The sequence below is a fragment of the Prionailurus viverrinus genome, chromosome B3 (genome assembly GCF_022837055.1).
Source record: "Prionailurus viverrinus isolate Anna chromosome B3, UM_Priviv_1.0, whole genome shotgun sequence".
Taxonomy (NCBI): Eukaryota; Metazoa; Chordata; class Mammalia; order Carnivora; family Felidae; genus Prionailurus; species Prionailurus viverrinus.
Genome location: NC_062566.1, coordinates 121,062,928 through 121,080,181, shown reverse-complemented (window position 1 = coordinate 121,080,181; position 17,254 = coordinate 121,062,928). Strand labels below are relative to the sequence as shown.

Genomic DNA, 17,254 nt, shown 5'->3' with positions numbered 1-17,254 from the left:
TTCATGGGTTATTTAGAAGTGTGTTAGTTTCCAAATATTTGGTGATTTTCCAGATATTGTTCTGTTACTGATTTCTAAAAATATTCCATTTGGAGAAAAAATTACAGGTTTTATGACTTGAAAATGTTTAAGTTCAGTGACACTTGTATTATGATTCAGAATGTGGTCTATTTTGATAAATGTGCTGTGTACATTTGGGAAAAAAGGTGTATTCTGCTGTTGTTGAGGCATGCATTCTGTAAATATCAATAGGTCATATGGTTGATAATGTTCAAGTCTTATGTATTTTTTTATGATTTTTCTATTTATTATATCAACTATGATTTATGGGTACTGAGTATTTTTTACTACATTGGGGATTTTTCTTTTTTTCTATTGCTTTTCTGTCAGTTTTTGCTTCATGTATATTGACATCCTATACATAGATGTTTAGAACTCTTATTTTCTTGGTAAATTGATGCCCTTACCATTATTAAATGGGCTTCTTTATTTTGGTAATATCCTTTGTTTTTTAATCTACTTATTGATAGGCCCAATCCAACTTTCTTTTGATTAGCATTACCACGTTATTGTTTTTCAATATGTTATTTTAACCTCTTTATGTCTTTATATTTAAAGTGCATTTCTTACACATACCACAGTTAGGTTTGCTCTCAATCTGGCAATCTCTATCTTTTATTTTGGTTGTATAGATCATTTACATTTGATGTCATTATCGATAATAAGTTTAAGTTCATAATCTTGCTACTAGTCTCATATTTGTTTCACCTGGTTTTGGTTTTGCTTTTTTTCCCCCCCTTTTTTGTAAAAACCTTTTTTGGGATTAATTCAGGAAATTTCATCATTCCATTTTATCTTCTTTGTTGACTCATAGCTATAACTCTTTGTCTAGTTATTATTGTGGTTGTATTAGGGTTTATAGTATACATCTTTAAGCTATTATGGTCTGCCTTCAGTTGATATTACACTACTTTATGTATGATCTAAGTACTTGACTTTCATTTTTTCTCTCCTAGGGCCTTTTTTTGCTTCTGCTGCCAGGAATTTTACTCATGCATAAGTTACAAGCACTACAATACATTGTTATTTGTAAGATACTCAATTATCTTTTAAAGAAACTTAAATCATAAGACTTGCATTAGCATTTCTTGTAGTACACATCAGTTAGCTATGAATGATTTCAGCTTTTGTGTGCCTGAAAAAGCATTCATTTTGCCTTTATTTTTCAAGTATATCATTGCTATGTATAGAATTATCGATTGATAGTATTTTTCTCTTTCAGTATTCAAAAACTATTGCTCGATTGTTTTGTTGCTTGCACTGTTTCCAAGGAAAATATTCTGTCATAACTTTCTTTGTTCTTTTGTAACACACTTTTTTTTCCCCCTCCCTCAGGCTGCTTTTAAGACTTTCATTATCACTGGTTGAGAGTAATTGGATTACCATGTGCCTTGATGTATTTTTCTTCATATTACTTCTGTAGTATTTTGAGGTTCTTGGATTTGCATGTTTGTGGTTTTCATCAAATTTGAAAAAAATTTAGATATCATTTCTTCATATTTTTCTATCCCCTATGGCTCTCTGCTCTTTTGAGAAGACTCTGATTATTACACTTCTATTAGGCTGATTAAAGTTGTCTCACAAAGAGGTCAACTGATATTTATTTCATTAGAAATATTTTTTCTCTGTTTTTCACTTTGGATAGTTTCTTTTGCTATGTCTTCAAATTCAGGATTCTCTTTTCTTCCTGAAACAGTTGATCTGCCACTAATCCTATCAGTATATATTTCATCTCAGGTGAAGTTTTCATATCTAGAATGTCAAATTAAGCCTTTTCCATATTTTGCCTATCTCTGTAACTTCTTGGACATAAAAACCACAGTAACTATTTTGATGTCTGTATTTTTTTAATGCTGTAACAAAGTATCACAAATTCAATGGCTTAAAACAACAGAAAAATATGGGTTCCTGGGTGGCTCAGTCAGTTGAGCGTCAACTCTTGATTTTGCCTCAGGTCATGAACACATGGTTCATGGGATCAAATCCTGCATAGGGCTCTGTGTTGATAGTGCAGAGCCTGCTTGGGATCTCCTCTCCTCTCTCTCTACCTCTTCCCTACTCATGATCTCTCTCTCCCTCTCTCTTAAAATAAATAAATAAACTTAAAAAAATACAACAACAACAGAAAAATAATTCCCTCATAGTTTTGGAGGGTAGAAGTCCAAAATCAAGGTGTTGTCAAGTACATGTTCTATGTGACGTCTCTAGGGGGAGTAACTTCCTTCCCTTTTGTTGTAGCCTCTGATGGTCACCAACAGTCCCTGATGTGGCTTCCATCACTCCAATCTCAAGATGTTTTCTGTGTGTGTCTCTATGATCCAAATTCCCCCTACATATAAGGGCACCAGTCATTGGACAAGGGTGAGCCCTAATCCAGTATAACCTCAATTTAACTCGAATATATGCAAAGACCCTATTTCTAAATAAGGTCACCTCCACAAGTACCAGGTGTTAAAACTTCAAGATATCTTTCTGGAGGACACAATTCAACCCACAAAAATGTGCTTGTTTGGTAGTTCTAACATTTTTGTTAATTTTGGGTCATTTTAGAAAGGTTGCTTTTTCCTTCTTCTTGGCATGCCTGATAATCTTTGTTTGGATATCAGATGTGGGAAATTTTACTCCTTTTGGTGCTGGATTATTTGCCTTCATATAGTGGTTTTTGATATTTGTTGTCAGGTATGGTTAAATTACTTGGAAACAGCTTGATAGTTTTGGATCTTGCTTTCCAGGTTTGTTACATGGGGCCAGAGTAGCTTTCATCTGTTGCTACATATTCCCCATTCCTGAGCCAAGACTTTTCTGAGTGTCTACCCTAACAGTCCAAGAGTAATAAAGCATTTCAGTTCCCTGTTGGGAATAGTCACCCATTCCTGGTCCTGTGTGGCAGTCAGGCACTTTCTCCTCCAATCTTGTCAGATGCTCCTTTCTCTAGTTTCTTCACATGCATATGAAAATGCATACTCAGCTGAATACTCCATGGAGACCCTTTGTGGTTCTCTGGAGTTTTCTCTCTGTGTAGTTCTCTTCTCTCCAGTTTCTGTCCTGCAAACTCCAGTTACATTGGGCTTTTCAGATTCTCAGCTTTGTTTCCTTAATTCAGAGCATCCAGCCACTGCCTGGCTTCCTTCTCCTTGTACTATGACCTAGAAATTCAAGGCAGTTAAGTTGTGCAATTGTAAGGCTAACCTTACTTGTTTCCTTTCTCTCAGGGATTATTGCCCTTTTTTGTCTGATATTTACTGTCTTAAAAAGCATTGCTGTGGGGCGCCTGGGTGGCTCAGTTGGTTTGGTGTCCAATTCTTGTTTTTGGCTTAGGTCATGATCTCAAGGTTCATGGGTTTGAACCTGCATCGGACTCTGCACTGATAGAGCTGAGCCTGCTTGGAATTCTCTCTCTCCCTTTCTCTCTGCCCCTCCCCTGCATCCACAGTACTATTACAGTGCCATTAACTATGTTCTTTATGCTGTCCCTTTTATTCTAGTGACTTATGCATCCATAACTGGAAGCTTATATCTCACATTTTTCTCATTCTCCTTCTCCCTCCCCTCTGGCAACCATGGGTGAAATCATATGTTATTTGTCTTCCTCGATCTGACTTTTTTTACTTAGCATAATACCGTCTAAGTCCATCCATGCTGTCACAAATGGCATGATCTTATCATGCCATGTCTTCCTTATCCATTCATCTATTGGTAGACACTTAGGTTGCTTCTATATCTTGGCTATTGTAAATAATTCTGTAATAAACATAGGAATGGGGATGCCTGGATGGCTTGGTTGGTTAAGTGTCTGACTCTGGATTTTGGCTCAGGTCATGATCTTGCAGTTTGTGGGATCAAGCCCTGTGTCAGACTCTGCACTGAGGGCATGAAGCCTGCTTGGAATTCTCTCTCTCCCTCTCTCTGCCCCTCCCCCACTTGCACTTTCTCTCTCTCTTTCAAGATAGATAAACACTTAAAGCATAGGAGTGCACATATCTTTTTGAAGTAGTAGTTTTGTTTTCTCTGTGTAAAATATCCAGTAGTAGAATTATTGGACCATATAGCATTTTTTTCTTTTAATGTTTTTATTTTATTTTTGAGAGAGCACAAGTGGGTGAGAGGCAGAGAGAAGGGGACAGAGAATCCAAAGTGGGCTCTGTGCTGACAGCAGTGAACTTGATGTGGGGCTTGAACTCATGAACCGGGAGATCATGACCTGAGCCAAAGTCAGATGTTCAACCGACTGAGCCACTCAGGTGCCCTGGACCACTTGGTATTTATATTTTTAATTTTTGGAGGAACTGCTGTACTGTTTCCATAGTGGCTGTACCCAGTTTACATTCCTACCAATAGTGCATGAGGGTTCCTTTTTCTCCACATCCTCACCAACACTTGCTATTTCTTGTCTCTTTGATTTTAGCCCTTCTAACAGGTGTAAGGTGATATCTCATTGTGGTTTTGATTTGCATTTCCCTGATGACTTTTTGTGTGTCTGTTGAACATCTGTAGATCTTCCTTGGGAAAATGTCCATTCAGGTCCTCTGCTCATTTTTTAATTGGATTGTTTAGGGGTTTTTTTGGTGGTGAATTGTGAGTTTTTTGTATATTTTGTTTATTAACCCCTTATCAGATATGTCATTTGCAAATAACTTCTCCCATTCAGTAGATTGCCTTTTTGTTTTGTTGATGGTTCCCTTCACTGTGCAAAAGCTTTTTATTTTGATGTAGTCCCAACAATTTATTTTTGCTTTTGTTTCCCTTGTCTTACAAGACATATCTAGAAACATGTTACAATGGCCAACGCCAGAGAAATGCCTGTGTTCTCTTCCAGGGTATTTATAGTTTCAGGTCTCACATTTAGGTCTTTAATCCATGTTAAGTTTATTTTTGGTGTGGTAGTGGAAAGTGGTTCAGTTTCATTCTTTTGCATGTAGCTGTATGGTTTTCCCAGCAGCATTTATTGAAGAAACTGTCTTCTCTCCGTTGTATATTCTTGCCTCCTTTGTCACAGATATATTGACCATAATCATGGGTTTATTTCTGAACTCTCTATTCTGTTCCATTGGTGATCTGGCAATTCCACAGGGCTGTGTTCTTGGTTTAAGGCTCTGCTGACACCATTTTTGACAATCTGAATCAATTTTAAACAGGGCCTGACATTTTCATTTTGCACTTGGACCCACAAGTTATGTGACTATGTGACCAGTCTTACCTGAGGATCTAGATGCCTAAGGCTCAAAAGCCAAGAAAAGAATAGTTTTTCTTTTTTTTCTCCTCCTCTTCCTTTCCCTTTCTGCTTCCTGTGGTCACATACCTTCTCTGAGGCCATAAGCATAGAATAGCTTAGCTGGCTGAAATGGAGGTTGGAGGAGAACCAAGTGGGAAAAGAAAATACTTGAGGAAATTTTTGGTTAGTATTTCAATTATATTTTCCCATCACATGGAAATAATCAATTTGCTGTTGTTTCACAGTGGTATGAGTTTTCAAGGTATTGGTGAAACAAAACTTCTGCCCCTTTTACTTGAAATAGCACAGCCTCTGTCTGCTGCTCACCAGCTTCTTATGTAATAGTTGTATTCCCTTTCCTATGCTTACTTATTCTAGATGAGTTAGGGTATGATGATCATGTCAGTGCTTTCAGACTAGCCCCATTCCAGAACCTTCTGTTGATTAGGCCGCTTAGATGTTTAATGTTTGGTATGGTTCAGAATCACTTCTGATAACCCTGCCTAAAAAATTACATGTAATGTTAGGACCTCAGATCTCACAGGCTGGACAATTAGGATTCACCAATGTCATCTTAGTCTAGGGTCTTTGGATTTCAATCAACAGAACTTAAGCTTCAAGAGGGAAATCATCAGCAGGCAACAAGGTATATTCTTTGATCTAAGTACCTAGAAAAAAGCGATAAAGTCTCGATGTACATGGAATTAACATTCTGGGAGATCATGTTATATATCAGCCAACATATATCGAGTGCTTACTATGGGCTAGACCCTGGGCGAAATGCTTCATATACATTAATTTCTTTTATCCTCAAAACAACTTTACATGTTAGGTACTATTCTTATCATCTCCATGAAGGCACAGAGTGATTCAATACACTTGCTTGAGGTGACATAGCTGATAGGTATTACAGGTAGAATTTGAACCCAAGTGGTCTGAGTCTTGAATATGGACATTTAACCACCTCCATCTTTCTCTAATGTATCCCAGAACACAAATACATAAAATGTAAGTGGAAATAGCAAGAGATTAAGGCCAGGAACTTGGAAATTGTCAGGAACCAAGATTCTCTCCTCTTAGGCTCATTTCCTCTGGGGCTGCGCGGTTTACTTTTGCTGATTTTCTCATTTCTCTCTTTCTCTGAAGATTAGATTTTTCAGTTTCTCCTTGAACATAGATGAAGATGGTCATCTCACTGAGAAAGCCTCAGTTTGTACCCTCACATCAAGACTATTCAGGCAACCAATTGAATGCTTGAGTCCCAATTTTAAACCCTCAGAGGATAAAGATCCTGACTGGCCCAAATTGTTTCAGCCACTGACCAAATAGCCATGGTCAGAAAAGGGGCTTTGTATAATATAAACAAGGCTTTGGGGCCCAACACTGTGGGTAGAATCATTCCCAGTTAAAGGGTGATATGGGTGAGGTATGTCAAAAATATCTGCCACATCTACTATTATCAAGGTATGGTGTTGTGGGAAGATCATTGATGGCACTAATTGTAAATAGGTAAAATTTTGAGGAGATCATGTGTTATAGGCTGAATCATGTCCCCCTTCCTCCCCAACCCCATACATTGAAACCCTAACCATCAATATTACCGTATTTGAAGATAGTGCCTTTAAGCAGGTAATAAAGGTTTAATGACATTTTAAGGGTGGGGCCCTAATCCAAAATAACTAGTGTCTTTATAAGAAAAGGGAGAGACATCAGGTACTTGCCTACTTCGGGGAAAGGCCATGTGGGGACAAAGAGAAAAGACAGCTACCTGTAAGCCTAGGAAAGAGGCCTGTGGAGAACCTAACGCTATTGATACCTTGCTTTTGGACTTGCAGCTTCCAAAACTGTGAGAAATAAATCTCTGTTTTTTAAGCCCCCCACTCTGTCGTATCTTACTATAATGGCACTAGCAAACCAATACATCATGTAATCTCTCTATACTTCTATTTGTATTGTTTGCAGAAGATGGCTACTGCTGGTGATAATCTTTGTGGGTTTTTCCAGCTTTAACATCAGGTGATTCAACTTGAGTGTGATTTTGGGGTTGGATAACATGTGCCTGTCATACTGATTAAAAGCAATAAGTGTCATTGGGGAGTTATAAGACACATTTTGTGTAAAATATTTTTTTATTGGCTTTCTTATTTTTGTCTATCTTGTAAAGAAGAAGAAAGATTCTATGATCTGACTTCACTATATTTTTTCTAGGTGTCATATCTGTGGGTTGAGAGCACACTATATGACAAAAGTTGCTGTAATTTAATAGTGTATTTTAAAATATCTTGGTCATAATGAACTCAAATATGATTCTCCACCCATTAGCCCCAGTTGTGTTTTCTGATTTTGCTTTATTTTGGTAATGTCACTTTAAAAATGGGGTCTCCTGAATTGAATTTATTCTCTAAATATGGTTGGACCAGTGAAGAGAGGTTGTGGACAGTTTTTTATTACTGCTGACATTAGCTGTTTTGGTGGTCATTCTTCCTCCATTTGATCAGATATCACTTCCTTAAAAAGTTTCTATTTTATGTGTCTGCATTGAAACCTACCCAGTACTCTATCACCCAGATTTGTAGAAATTTGTTAAATGGTATGTTTCTTCACTTAGAGCAACATGTTCGTCTCCTCACGTTTACTGCATTTTGAGTGTCTAATACAATGTTTGGATACTAGAAAGATACGGCATACATTTGCTGAATTAAATGAATGAATGTAATTGTTTTGAAAAATTAAAACATTAATAGGTAAATAATAGAGTTATTATGCTTCTGCATGCATATGGGGAAATTTTATGGCTGTTCTGAATTATCTTAATCTCTGTGTCAGGTGGAGTGTATTCTTGAATACAACTGTGAGCAAGCAGCTTGAAGATAGATGAAAATACATAGGTAATTTTTAGAAGAATTATGTTCAAACTGGTTATGAAATAAATTTTACCCCTCAGTGTTGGCCAGAGAAAATGTTGGAGTTATTGTAACACATCAAATTTATATGCTAATTATTTATGTTTTTGTGTATGACAGGGAGAGAGAGAGAGAAAGAGATGTGAAGGGAGAGTGGGAAGTGAGGAAGGGCTGAGAAGAGAGGTACTGATTTTAAAAGATTTGGCCCCTGCCTTTGAAGGGCTGAGTCTGATGGAAGAGACCAACAGGGAAATGGATAATTACAGTACAAAATTATTAGAATAGGGAAACTATGCATTTAATGCGATCTAGCTCTCTTGAGGTAGCCAAGAAAGCTTTCACAGATAAGGTAAATTTTGATTTAAGACTTGAGGAAGTGATCAATGGTCTTTTTGGCAGAGCACAAAGAAATGAGGCTCTACATGACTAATTGATTTTTCACTTCTTAGCTTTTCCAAAGTTGAGTTCTTTGTTGACGTTTTTATTGCCTTTTCTCAGCTGAAACCGACTTCTCTGAGTGGCATACGTCTGTCTCATGTTCTAGAATGACTGTGGAGATGACACTCTAGACTCAGCGTAGTAGCAATCATGAAGTGACAGCCTTAAAGACTTTGGTTTGCCATTAATGAGTTAATGTGATCTTGGGTAAGTCACTCACTCTTTCTAGGCCTAAAGGGTTTTATTAGATAATCTTCTCTGTTCCCTTCCAGTTCTAAGAATTTGTGGATCTTAGGAAAAAGACATTGCGCTCTGGTAGTAAGAGGATTTGTACGTTTTACTCATGGAAATGACTCTTCCCTGTCTGAAAGCAGTAAAAGAAACGGAGTCTGTCATTATTGCAACTACTTCGAATTTTTCTTTTCTTTTTTTTTCTTAAGTGAATATTTTGGACTTTTCTGATTAAATTACCGTTAATTCACTCTCAGGTGTTTGCTTCCTGTAGAAGTTACTGGCCCTTTAAAAAAAAAAAAAGAACAGGGCAAGAGGGCGAGGCCCAGGGACTCAGGTGCCAGCTAATCCGGCTTCTTCCGGGAAAGTGGCCCTTAGGCCAGTCGTATGACATCCTGGGATTTGAAGTTTCTCCTAGGGCCTCTCTCCCTGGACGACTCCTTGCTTTTGGGGACAAGATGGACTACAACTCCCAGAGTGCCAAGCGGCAACAGCAGCGGGGTCTTGTTCGCTCGCTGTGGCTGGGCGGCTAGTTCAAGTTGCCATAGCTGCGAGTCTGGAGAGAGCAGAGTCGGTTGCGCCGCAGCGTCAGGTCAGTTGCACCTTCTGGGTCGCTGGCGGCCGTGGGACCCGGGAGGGGCCTCGGCGATGATCCGGCTTTAAGGACTTAGGGTCCTTTTCTATCTCAGGTACCTGCCCTCAAATGCCTACTCGCCCTTTCTTTACTGCTTCCTTATCCTATCGTAGTCGTTTTAGGTCTCACTTCCCCTGGTCCCAGAGGTGGGGACACAAAAGCTACAAGGAAATCTGGAGTGGGGCCTTGGATGGGTGGAGTGTTGCCAGGGTAGGGGGAGACAGCGTGCCTGGTATCCCGTCCCCCCTTCTCTCGGCGTGAGTGTTCACAAATTCTGGCCAAGTCATCCAGGGAATTTGAATTACGTAGGCTTTTTTTTTTTTTTTTTTTTGAGCGGTTAGTTTTGTTGCTAGCAGCTGCGAAGCCTGAGCTGTCAAGGATTTGGGCTCATTCTGGTGTTAGCTTGACGGGGATATAACTTGACGTTTTTGTACCTGTTCTATAGTTACAAAAGTTTGCTACCCTTGGGAACACTGTATCAGCGACGTGGCTTTCCCAGGCCATGAAGGAGGTTGCCCCAACATTAGCTGTTAACAGTCCCTTATTTGAGTTATTTAGCAGGAACACCTGACATTGAATTCCAGCCTCATCCTTTATTGGTTTGATGAAGCTCAGTCACTTGCACAGTCACTTGCACAGACGTCTTTAAAACCACATTGCAGCTGTTCTCAGTTTTGTGTGGAGTATCTAGCACAGGACCTGACACAGAAATGCTCAGTATTTGTTATTTTATCAATTATGCAGATCTTTGCTGTGTAATAGAAATAAAATGTGAGCCACACACCCATTTACATTTTCTGGTGCCCATGCTAGACAAGTAAAAAGAAACTGGTGAAATTAATTTTAAGAATTTATTTAGCATAGTATGTCTAAAACGTTTTCATTTTAACATGTAGTCAAATATGAAATTTATTGAGATATTTTACATTCTTTTTTTTTTAATTTTTTTTTTCAACGTTTATTTATTTTTGGGACAGAGAGAGACAGAGCATGAACGGGGGAAGGGCAGAGAGAGAGGGAGACACAGAATCGGAAACAGGCTCCAGGCTCTGAGCCATCAGCCCAGAGCCCGACGCGGGGCTCGAACTCACGGAACGCAAGATCGTGACCTGGCTGAAGTCGGACGCTTAACCGACTGCGCCACCCAGGCGCCCCAGAGATATTTTACATTCTTAAAACAATTTTTTTAATGGCGTTAAGTCTTCACATTCTTTTATGTATTTTACACTTACAGCACGTGTCATTTCAAACTGGCCAGGTTTTAAGAGCTCACTAGGCCACATGTGGCCAGTCACTACTGTATTGGCAGGACAGATAGAAGATTAAAACTTCAGCCATTTCACATTGGCACAGAACAGTTTGGTTATTGGTATAACTCACCTGGGGAAGTTTGCCCCCCCCCCCTTTTTTTTTTAAAGAAGAGTGAATTGTGCACTATACCTGTGTCATCCCAGTCTGTCCTCTCTGTCATTGCATGATCTGGGCCATTTTGAACCTTCTAACAGTTTACTTTAACTTTTCCACAATACTTTTTTTTTTTTTTTTTTTTTTGAGACAATGACCAATTATCAGAATAACTAGCTGGGTTTTTGCAGATTGCTTTGAAAGCAGTCACAAAGAATTGAAAACATTTCTGTCCGTAGCTCTTTCCTACAACCAAAGGCATTTTACTTACTGATTTGCAATACTAAATGTGGGAAGAATTGGGCAGCTTATAAAATGTTGCCTTTAGGAGTGCTATCAGATAGTTCCTTACTGGCTTAGAAATACAATTTAGCCATCAAATTCAGAAGTAACATGTTAATTTCGTTATCTGCCTTAGTTAGTTTACCCACTAATAGATCTGCTCAGGGACACTACTTTTGGCCAGACTTGGGCTACAATTCACCCTAGCCAGCCCAAGGGGTGACCAGGCATGAGTGGAAGTGACCAGTGAAGACTATGCTGGCTGGGCACTTGGATGTAAAGAATTCCTGTGAGTTCACTGGGGCTTTTACATGATCTAAGGATAATTTTCTCTGTTCTCTGATATGCACTAAATTGTGTGTAGTGAGAGTGAGCTTATTTTGATCTTTCATTATATAAAAAAATTAAGGTTGTAAGTGTGTTTTACCCCCTTGTTTCATTTGTCTGTAGGTGATTTGGGGAAGGTGTAGGGCAACCAAAGATCGTCTACTTGACTAGGCCTTTTGCCCTGAACCTCATGAAGAAATGATAGGAGGCAGACATATGTGCCAAAGAAGAGCACTGAGCTCAGAGGAGAACAACACGGAGTTTTGGGGGTGTGTTTTGTAAGTATGCTTTTTCCCTGAGTTTCTGAGCTAACGAATTTTTGCATATGGTGGATAAATATATTTCAACAGATAGACTTGGGGGGGGGGCAAGAAACTCCTTTCTAATATGTAGTACAAAGATAAAATAGGTTGGTTGTGAAAGGGTGTTACAAAAATGCAGATGAACAAAATAGATTTGATGTTACAGAAATTCAGGGGGAACAAACTAGATACCTCAACAAAAGCAACAGTGATGCATCTGTTTCTGTTTGACCAGTATTTGAGAACCTATTTTGTCCCAGGCACTGTATTAGGCACCTTTTGCATTCTATCTCTGTGCCACTTTTATTATGCTTATTTTCATTTTACAAATGAAACAGTTGAGGTTAAGATAGAGTTTTTTGACTTTCTTGGTATCTGGAGCCCCAAAAGAGTGGTCTTTGTCTCCAGATCTGTTGATTCCAAATCCCAGTCCTGTCCACTACAAAGAGGACCCATTGTTGTTTATGACTGCTCTTAAGTCAGATTTGATTTAGAGTTAGCGTTTTTAGATTAGGTATACCATATAAGCAATGTTTACTGTTTTTTGTCTCTTTATATATTCAGAGGGTTCTGTTAGCTTTTTCAGTTTTTTTAAGGTATAATGTTCCTTACATTATTGAGGTAAGAGGTAGTTATAATTTGTGATTTCTGTAGAGTATGCATATTCAACATTCAACATGAATTGAAAATCAAGGGTGTAGTGTTAAAAACTCAAGTGTTGCAAAAACAAACAAAACTCAAGTTTTGCAACATAGATTTAAAATTCTGGACACTTTTTAACATTTTCATGTTGCATTTTGATAAAGGCACTTAAACATATAGGGGAGACCCATTGAGACCTTGCAGTAACACTGTGTCCAAGATCTGTGTTGTACAAAGTCCTTAGATTTAAAGAATTTTAGAGCTGGAAGGACCTGCTAGGATAATCTAGCCCAGAAATTCTCAGCTGCAGTCTTGACACATCTGGGAGTAATATGCAAATAATCTAGAGTTTATTGTTATCCATAGAGTATTGTCACTAGGTTGATTCTAGTAGAAAGTGTTTTCAGCATGTTCATAAATATCCCATAGTGTGTTTTTATTTCTTGTTAATATTACAAGTCAGCACATAAAATTCTCCTTGTGGGTTTTAACTGCTACCAGTATCCCAATGACTGGATACATTTACTGTATTATTTGTGTTTTTTCTTATTTATTTATTTACTAACATAAATAACTCTGCAATGAAATTATATGTACACCTACAGGTAAGATGTATACATTTGACTTCTACTGTTGTCCTGGAATAATATTTATAGATGTAGAATCTAAAAAATTTTTTTAAAACATTTATTCATTTTTGAGAGAAAGAGAAAGAGACAGAGCATGAGGGGGGAGGGGTAGAGAGAAATTGGGAAACACAGAATCTGAAGCAGGCTCCAGGCTCTGAGCTGTCAGCACAGAGCCTGAAGTGGGGCTCAAACTCATGAATGGTGAGATCATGACCTGAGCCGAAGTTGGATGCTTAACTGACTGAGCCACCTGGGCGCCCCTATAGGTGTAGAATCTATATACCTACTAGGTAGAATCTAGATGAATATTACTTATTTTTACTTGTCAGTTTTCTAGAAAAGCTATTCTGTTAATACTCTTACAGTAAGGGGGTGCCCATGCCAAAGCTTTTTTTCATTTATACAAAACAGAGAAAGGAGAATCTGATTCTATCATTTTAGTTGGCATTTATTAGTGAAATAAAGTATGTTGTATGTTTGTTAGGGCTATATGTGTTCTGTGAATCGCCTGTTTATGTATCCTTTGCATCCTTTACAACTGCACTATTCTTTTTTAAGTTAATTTTTATTTTTTGAGAGAAGGGGAAAGGGGCAGAAGGAAGGGGAGCAAGACAGTCTTAAGCAGGCTCTATGCTCAGGCAGAGCCGGACGTGGGGCTTAATGTCACGATCATGACCTGAACTGAAATCAAAAGTTGAATGCTTAATTGACTAAGCTACTCGGCACCCCCTGCTTTAGATTTTTAACCTTGTTTCTGGTGTCTTGTTATTAATGATTATGAGTGGTCCTAAGAGGCTGATCAGGCTTTTCTCAGATATAACCCCTCTCTGAAATTCTTATAACTCTTTTTCTTTCTTATTTATTTATTTTAAGAGATAGTGAGAGGGAGAAAGAGGATCCCAAGCAGGCTCCATGCTGTCAATGTAGAGCCTGACACAGGGCTCAAACTCACACACTGAGATCATGACCTGAGCCGAAATCAAGAGTCGAATGCTTCTACAACTGAGCCACCCAGGCGCCCCTGAAATTTTTATAACTCTTAATGTAGATCTGTACAATGCTGGTGCTTACAGTGTTTGGGAGATGGGAGTATTTGTGGTTACATGAATCCAGTTAGCTGATGAACATTTAGAGTCTACCCTGTGCATAGGAGTTGCCATATAAGTGCTCATGGGTGAATGGATGAGTGAATTAAAGGTAAACCTAAACTAAGCTTTTCTGAAGAGAGATGTCATTGAAAAAGTGACCTATGATTAGTATTTTAAAGGAAGAAGAGATAGGCAAATTATATAGATCCTAGAAAGAAGAGAAAAGCTTGTCATGCGAGAGTGAAGGCTTTAAAATGGCAAAAATGGGTGAGTGGCAGTTGGTACATTGAAACAGTACTGAGAATGGACCCAGATGATAAAGAGCCTAGGTAATTTGGAGTTTAGAGCTCTGTAGTACAGATAAGCAATAACTGAGGAATTGAGGAATGCCGGTGCAAATGACAATGATAAGGTGATTTGTAGTAAGTCAAGGAAATCCTCTAGTTTTTTAATTAAAAAAAATTTTTTTTTAATGTTTATTTTTGAGAGAGAGACAGAGTACAAGCGGAGGAGGAGCAGAGAGAGAGGGAGACAGAATCTGAAGCAGGATGCAAGCTCTGATCTGTCAGCACAGAGCCAGATGCAGGGCTCAAACTCATGAACTGAAGATCATGACCTGAGCTGAAGTCCGACAGTGAACCAACTGAGCCACCCTGGTGCCCTGGAAACCCTCTAGTTTTGATTCAGTTATAAGTTTTCACACACGTATTCAAGTCAATTTGAAATGTTTATCCTTATTTACTCTAAATAGACATATTATCAAGTATCAAATATTCCTATTGATACTGCTTTTCAGTTAAATCCATATTGTTTGAAGGCTTAAGATAATTAAGCCATTTATCACTAGAATTATTTCATGCAACAATTATTTAATTAGTACATGCTGTTTGCAAGGGCCTGTACTTTGAAATTTGTCTCTGGATTAATCAGACAGGAGAATAAGGAAAATTTACCTGTAAATTCATTTAAAAATGTTCCAACTACATGCCCAGCACTATGCTAGGTATTGAAATACAACCATGAACAAAGTAAATAGAGTCTCTGTTGAAATTTAGAGTCTATTGAGGGAACAGACAAGTAAACAGCCAGTTTGTCTATCGGCTGTAACGAGGTCATATCCACTATGGGCACTTGGCCCGGAGTTGGGTGGAAGCAGTGAAGGAAAGTTTTTTAAGGGGCGTTTTCTGTGAACTCAGATTTGAAGGAAAAGGTAAGAGTTAACCAAGGGAAAAAGAGTGAAAATGTTCTAGGCTGTGAATCTGGCAGTGAAATGAGTCTGACCTATTCAAGGAATTAAAAAAAAAAATATGTGTTACAAATATTTACATTTTATGGGCATGTTTAATGTCTTACTATGATTATAGAGCTATAAGAATGCAGAGGAAGGACAGATCACTTCTGGCTGGAGATGAAAGGCATCCGTGAAGTTATATTATCTGTGCTATGCCTGGAATGATGAGTGGACTTGAAATAAGTGGCAATAGTAGACAGCAGAAGGTGTTCTAGACAGAACTAGTGGCATTAGTGAAGAATGAAGTGGTGGGAGAATCTGGTGTAACAGCAGCTGAATGTGGGCCTTATGGTTGTTACAGTTCTTTTGTTGGAGAAGGGGGGGGTAGCTGTAGGTCTTGAATTCCTGAATTCTTGAATTCAAGAACCTAGACTCAAATCTTCCATGGGCAATGAAGTGTCAGTGAAAGTTGGAATGGACAGGAAAAGACTCCTAGTTAGAGAAACTATGTTGGTGGCTAGGAATGAGTCGAGAAGAGTCCTGGATTCTGAGTGGTGCCATTGGTGAAGAGAAGGGATAACTAGGAATCTTGGGCTTTGGAGAAAGGTTCAAGACTCGGCTCTGCCACCTGGTAACCCTATAACCTTGGACACTTAATACTCAGTTTCTTTACGCCTTTTGTATATATATCAGGACAATAATACTTTGTAGGGTTATTGTCATATGGCAGTCTGTTATGTGAAAGCACTAGTTATTCAGCATTAATATTGTCTCAACTGTTGTTTTTTTGAAGGATTTTGAAATTGAGCTTTTTAAAGTGGGGTCTACTTCCATGGAGTCCCAATGATTTAATTTTTAAGTGTAATTGGTTTTAAATGATATTATGTTTATTTAAATAGTATTTAAATGATATTATAGTGCATGTCATTATAATTGGATTCCTTTCTAAGCCTGTAGATGTTTTTAAAAATTTTTAAAAATGTTTATGTTGATAGAATCCCAAGCAGGCTCCATACTGTCAGCGTAGAGCCCAATGTGGGGCTTGAACCCATGAACCTTGAGATCATTACCTGAGCTGAAATCAAGAGTCAGATGCTTAACTGACTGAGCCACCCAGGCGCCCCTAATCCTGTAGGTTTAAAATTTTTATTCATACTTTTAAAAACATTCCCAGAAACAGTTCATGGTACAAGTCAAAGTTAAGAACTCCTAATACCTTTTTTTTTTTAATTTGTAAGTTATATTCTCCCTCCCTCCCTCCCTCCCTTCCTCTGTGTGTGTGTGTGTGTGTGTGTGTGTGTATATATATATATATATATATAATTTTTTTAATGTTTATTCATTTTTGAGAGAGACAATGCAAGTGGGGGAGGCACAGAGAGAGAGGGAGACACAGAATCCGAAGCAGGCTCCAGGCTCTGAGCTGTCAGCACAGAGCCCGATGTGGGGCTCGAACCCATGAGCTGTGAGATCATGACCTGAGTTGAAGTCAGAAGCTCAACTGACTGAGCCACCCAGGTGACCTAAATTATTTTCTTATACTTTGGAAAGAGTATATAAATCATTCTATTTATCCACTTTTAAAATTAAGAATAAATACCAAACTCTTGAATGAGTATATCAGTAAGTACGATAAAGATACATTCTATGTTTTTATTATAGAAGAGTTACAGGAAAGATCTAAAGATGCAAAGTAAAAAAAGAATGGGGCAAGAAAGAAATATGGGGATTGAGAAAGAGTGGCAGAAAAAGAGAAATAGGAAATACATTTACATCATGAAGAGAATGCTTTTTTTAAAAAAATTTAAGGTTTTAGGGTATGGTTTCTGAAAAAAATAGATATGCTTTGCTGTCTGAAATAGGTTGTAAAT

General features: G+C 38.2%; 1 protein-coding gene across 6 annotated transcripts in view; it reads left to right on the top strand.

Annotated features, from left to right (window-relative positions):
* The first annotated feature begins 9,273 nt into the window (after nucleotides 1-9,273).
* CEP128 (centrosomal protein 128) overlaps nucleotides 9,274-17,254 on the top strand; it is a 389,769-nt gene continuing 381,788 nt past the window's right edge. For 2 of the 6 annotated variants that reach the window (XM_047863630.1, XM_047863631.1), the window contains exons 1-2: nucleotides 9,274-9,533; nucleotides 11,615-11,769. The gene's annotated coding sequence lies outside the window, so the exon portion shown is untranslated. The remainder of the gene's footprint in view (nucleotides 9,534-11,614; nucleotides 11,770-17,254) is intronic. The other 4 variants (XM_047863628.1, XM_047863625.1, XM_047863629.1 and 1 more) reach the window with 3 other exon arrangements.